This window comes from Lolium rigidum, chromosome 5 (genome assembly GCF_022539505.1).
Source record: "Lolium rigidum isolate FL_2022 chromosome 5, APGP_CSIRO_Lrig_0.1, whole genome shotgun sequence".
In the NCBI taxonomy this organism is placed as follows: domain Eukaryota; kingdom Viridiplantae; phylum Streptophyta; class Magnoliopsida; order Poales; family Poaceae; genus Lolium; species Lolium rigidum.
The window spans coordinates 224605879-224611852 of record NC_061512.1 but is presented as its reverse complement, the minus strand read 5'-3'; the positions used below and the strand labels follow the sequence as shown (position 1 = coordinate 224611852).

At 43.8% G+C, this 5974-nt stretch overlaps 1 long non-coding RNA gene across 1 annotated transcript; it reads left to right on the top strand.

Annotated features, from left to right (window-relative positions):
- The first annotated feature begins 392 nt into the window (after positions 1-392).
- LOC124651151 lies at positions 393-1053 on the top strand. The gene is made up of 2 exons (XR_006987294.1): positions 393-854; positions 940-1053. It is a non-coding gene; the product is annotated as an uncharacterized LOC124651151 (long non-coding RNA).
- The last annotated feature ends 4921 nt before the right edge of the window (positions 1054-5974 follow it).

Here is a 5974-nt window from a genome sequence, read left to right as displayed (position 1 = left end):
CAATCAAATTTAATACTGTAGGACATTCAACCAGCTGCATTTAATCTAGATGATGTTATGTCCGATCCGGGTATCCGAAAACAGATTGATGAGTATGCTACCCCGGCAATTAGAGATGAAATGAGAAGGGCATATTTATTAAAAGGTCCATGCCGTTTGATCGGTCATAATTTTCCACGCTCAAAATTTGGTAAAGATTGGCGATCATTTCAAGAAGCTTGGTATAAACAATATGATTGGTTAGAGTATAGTGTTGAAAAACAAGCTGCATATTGTTTCTACTGTTTTCTTTTCAAGCCTCCAAACACTAGTGGAAAATTTGGGTATGATGCATTCATGAAGAAGGGGTTTAAAAATTGGAAGAAAGGGCCAGAGTACTTCAAGGTTCATGTAGGTAAACAAAACAGCGCTCACAACAATGCTAGAAGGCATTGTGAAGATTTCCGAAATCAAAAGCAAAGTGTATCATATGCAATCACTTGTCATGAGGAGAAATCACATCTGGAATATGAAGAACGCTTGAGGGCTGTTGTAGGCATTGCAAGATTTCTTGTTTCACAGGGGCTAGCATTTCGTGGGCATGACGAGTCCGACACTTCCTTGAATAAGGGTAATTTCCTTGAGATGGTGGACTGGTTTGCCGAAAGATGTAAGGATGTAGCCAATGTGATGAATGATAATGCTCCTGGCAATCATAAATTGACTTCTCCTAAAATCCAGAAACAAATAGTACAAGCATGTGCCGAAGAGACTATGCAAGTCATCATGAATGAGCTTGGGAGTGGTAATTTCGCTCTACTTGTTGATGAGTCTCGTGATGCATCGGTTAAAGAGCAAATGGGTGTGATTGTGAGGTTAGTTATTTAGCATTGCTTCTTTTGTAAATTTACTTACTCTCCTTCATATGATTATTATAATTTTTTATATTCTTGGTTGTAGATTTGTGAACCAAAAAGGGGAGGTGTTGGAAAGGTTGCTTGGTGTTGAGCATGTTGTTGATACTAAATCCGCCTCTTTGAAAAGATCTTTGGATGCAATGTTTGTTAAACATAATTTATCCATGTCTAGATTGAGAGGACAAGGATATGATGGTGCCTCAAATATGCGTGGTGAACTAAATGGGCTGAAGAAATTGGTGCTAGATGTGAACCCTCATGCTTTTTATGTGCATTGTTTTGCCCACCAACTTCAATTGGTGGTTGTTGCTGTTGTCAAAGGAGTTCTAGCAGTTGGTGATTTCTTTGGGCATACAAATAAGATTGTTACTATGGTTAGTGTTTATTTCACTACAAATATTTATTTGGGCCTCAAATATTTATTATTCCATTACAGTATTACACAATTCTAAATCTATATAATCTTGTTTGTAGGCGGGTGCCTCTTGTAGGAGGAAAGATGACTTGTTGCAGAAGCATCATGACAAATTGGTAGCACAGCTTGAGAATGGGGATATTGTGTCAGGAAGTGGTCAACATCAAGAGACAAGCTTAGCCAGACCGGGTGATACACGATGGGGATCACATCATAGAACTCTAATTCGTTTACATCAAATGTGGGATTCTGTGGTTGAAGTGCTCGGAGGTATTGTTGAGGATGGGACAGATACAGATGATAGAGGCGTGGCTTCAGGTTATCTCATAAACATGGAAACCTTTGAATTTGTTATTATCTTGCATTTGATGCTTCGAGTACTTGGTTTAACCAATGATTTGTCACAAGCACTGCAACAAAAAGATCAAAACATAGTTAGCGCCATGAATATGATTATCTCGGTGAAAAGCCTATTGCAGAAGTTGAGAGATGATGGGTGGGAGCCTCTCTTGTTGGCTGCTACTAACTTTTGCATGGGAAGAAATATTTTGGTGCCAAGTATGGATGATAATATTTATGCTAGAGGATACCCAAGGAGCTCACGCAAAATGGTCACCAACTTGCATCATTACAAGGTACAAATATTCAATGAGGTGATTGACAGAAACATAGTTGAGATGAATCATCGATTTAGTGAAACTTCCACACGTTTGTTGAAGTGCATTGCATGCCTAGATCCTAGGGATTCATTTGCCAACTTTGATCATGAGAAGCTACTTGAGCTTGCAAATATTTACTTCTGTTGATTTCTCTTCACAAGATTGCTATCTTTTGATTGATCAACTCAACATATATGTTGATGTGATGAGAAGAGGCCCAAATTTCTTGGCTTGTAGTAGTCTCAGTGGTCTTGCTCTCGAGTTGGTTAAAACTGGACAACATTTGGTATTTCCATTGGTTTATCGCCTCATTAGGCTTGCATTGATATTACCGGTGGCGACAGCATCAGTTGAGAGGGTTTTCTCAGCCATGAATATTATAAAGACGGATCTTCGAAATAAGATAAGTGATGATTGGCTCAATGATCTGATGATATGCTTTGTTGAACGAGAGATATTTTCAAAGATATCCGACAAGCAGATTATGTTACGTTTTCACGCCTTGAAGAACCGCCGGATATTTTACCTCGAAAATTCCATGCTGATGCTACTACTACAACTTAGTGGTATAATGCAATCTTATCAACTACCTTTACAATTTTGCTAAGATTTGCACTAATATTTTTTCTTTATTCACATATTGTAGGTCTCGCTTCAACTTTAATCTTTACCCCTTCGAGAATATTATTATGGACTTATGGTTGACAAGGGCATCTCACGGGGCTGAAATCCATGTTACAAGGTTTTAAGTGTATTTTGTGCCTTTTTCATGTTATCCTGGTAGTTTTGTTTCATTGATCATGACAGTTGAATTACGTTTACAATGTAATCCTATGAATTTCATCTAGTAAACTTGCATTTTCGCGTCAATTTTTTCCCCCAAAATTGTTCGCCCCGTCAAACCAAAATTCCTGGGTCCGCCACTGGAGCCAACCATGCCGACAACAGCCGCCAGCTTGCCACCCCGGATCCCAAGGTTGATCCAGCGCATCACCTCCTTCCTTGCCTACGTCTCCTCGTCGTCCCACGTGACCTGCAACTCTGCAAGGCCACCCCGCCATGGCTCGACCCTGCCGGCATGCGGAAGGTTAATTTAATCTTCTCGCCACAGGCCTGGAGTATAAGTGTATAACAGCTTCAGTCTGCACACAGACACCTCAATACAGTCAACCACCAGTCCACCAGGAGAGCATTGGAGCACCATATTCAGGCGGGCATGTTCACCAATCGGGAACGCTTATTCAGGCGTTTAGCGAGAAAATCAATTGAAAAAAAATCAAGAGCAACAGTCAGCCCCTCCGCGTAGATCTACAACAACTCAGCCAAGCCCCGCCGCCGCCGGACCCTCGCCCTGCAGTGATGACGGCCTATCCGCCCCCCGGGTCGTCGGACAACGACGTGCCTTCGGGTCAGATCAAGGCCGAGGCGCCCCGCGACACCGAGTCTGAGCCGGCGGTCGCTTCCTTCCCCTACCGCCCTACGCCGCCGTTGCTTCTCCAGCGTCCTCTCCACACTCCCTCGCCGCCGATCCACAATCCTTGTCGCTTCCGTGAAAAATCTCCTCGCCGTGTGCTCTCCGGAGCCCAAGGTCTTCGTAGATATCCACACGGCCGCGGCCATCGGCAAGGGCTTGAATCCTGGCTCCATCCCCGCAAATCAGAGGCGATGTTGTGGCCTAACCCCGCCTGTATCATCAGGACTGACAGGCGTACCAATGAGACTCGTGGGCGTCAATGGATGAGTGTGCGTGAGTCGCGATATGTTATCTCCATTTTTTTTCTCCTTCTGTTCCTGCATTCTCGCGACGCGGGGAACACTTATCAACAGAATTTCGATTTTTTTTAGTTAAGATCAGGACTTGGGAGGGCATTTTTGTCTTTAAATGAAAATGTGACACCGGGTATTCACCAGTTTACTCTTAATAGTAAAGATTGATGTGATCTATTCCCCCTTCATAGTGTAAAGGTGACAGTGTGTATGCTATGTTAGTACTCGGTTTAAATTGCAAAGATCTATTATGCTCTAAGGTTACTTAAATATGAATGCCGAATCTTGTGGAGCTTGTTAACTCCGGCATTGAGGTGCTCTTGTAGCCCTACACAACGAATGGTGTTCATTATCAAACAAGAGTATATGTAGCACAAAGGAAGAGAACTTATTTATTATGTGATCAATGTTGAGAGTGTCCACTAGTGAAAGTATGATCCCTAGGCCTTGTTTCCAAGCCTATTGAAACTCCGTTTATTTACTTGTTACGTTGCATGTTTACTCGCTGCCATATTTTATTCAGATTGCTATTACCGCTCATATACATCCATACTACTTGTATTTCACTATCTCTTCGCCGAATTAGTGCACCTATACATCTGACAAGTGTATTAGGTGTGTTGGGGACACAAGAGACTTCTTGTATCGTGATTGCAGGGTTGCTTGAGAGGGATATCTTTGACCTCTTCCTCCCTGAGTTCGATAAACCTTGGGTGATCCACTTAAGAGAAACTTGCTGCTGTTCTACAAACCTCTGCTCTTGGAGGCCCAACACTGTCTACAGGAATAGAAGCGTGCGTAGAAAATGCATCAAAACGATATAAAGTGTGAACAAAACATGTAGGTAATGTCATAAAACTAGCATGGAACATAAGAAATTATAGATACGTTTGAGACGTATCAAGCATCCCCAAGCTTAGTTCCTACTCGTCCTCGAGTAGGTAAACGATAACAAAGATAATTTCTTAAGTGACATGCTACCAACATGATCTTGATCAACATTATTGTAAAGCATATGAGATGAATGCAGCGATTCGAAGCAATGGTAAAGACAATGATTAAACAACTGAATCATGTAGCAAAGACTTTTCATGAATAGTACTTTCAAGACAAGCATCAATAAGTCTTGCATAACAGTTAACTCATAAAGCAATAGATTCAAAGTAAAAGGCATTGAAGCAACACAAAGGATGATTAAGTTTCAGCAATTGCTTTCAACTTGTAACATGTATATCTCATGGATATTTGTCAACATAAAGCAATATAACAAGTGCAATGGGTAAACATGTAAGAATCAATCACTACAAGAAAAGTTCTGATAGACAACGTCCCAAAATCGTCCATTAAGGGATATTTTTCGTCGCCTATGGGCCTAACCCGACGATATGGGTTCTGTTGTCGAAACTGCATCAGCCAAAGTCCTACGACGTTTTATTCGGTCCGTCGCGTTTGGGTGCCCTTCCGCCACGGAAAATCGGACCGTTGCGCAAGTGTTTTCGGGAGCCCGTTGACTGCTGACGTCATGCAAGCCGACACGTGGCGGACGTCGTTAGCGCAGTTAACGGCGTTAACCGGCTGAAACCCCGTGGTAGATGGTAGGCCCACACGAGGCCTGCCACGTCTTAAGCGGGCCGGCCCATTAAGTTTGCGGGCCGGGCCAGCTGACTTAGTTTGACCGGTCAACTATATAGCTGGACTGGTCCATTAGTTACGTGGGCCGGGCCTAACCTCTAAGGTTGACTGGTCAAAGTTTAAACGGGCCGGCCCACTAAGCATGTGGTCCGGGCCGAATGCACTCGTTTGACCGGTCAACAGGCAAAAGGGCCGGCCCACAAGGCATGTGGGGCCCACTTTCCTGTTATCGGGCCGGCCCATTTAACAAGTGGGGTCCACCTTAAAGCAACTGGGCCGGCCCAAGAAGTTATTGGGCCGGCCCAATTACCTTGTGGGACCCACTTTCTTGTTAAAGGGCCGGCCCAATAAGTATATGGGGTCCACCATATAGCAAGTGGGCCGGCCCAACACGATAGTGGGCCGGGCCAAAACACAGATGGGTCCCACTTTCCTGTTAAAGGGCCGGCCCATTTAGTATGTGGGGTCCACCATATAGCAAGTGGGCTGGCCCAACAAGATAGTGGGCCGGGCCAAAAACACAGGTGGGTCCCGCTTTCCTGTTAAAGGGCCGGCCCATTTAGTCGTGGGGTCCACCATATAGCAAGTGGGCTGGCCCAACAAGA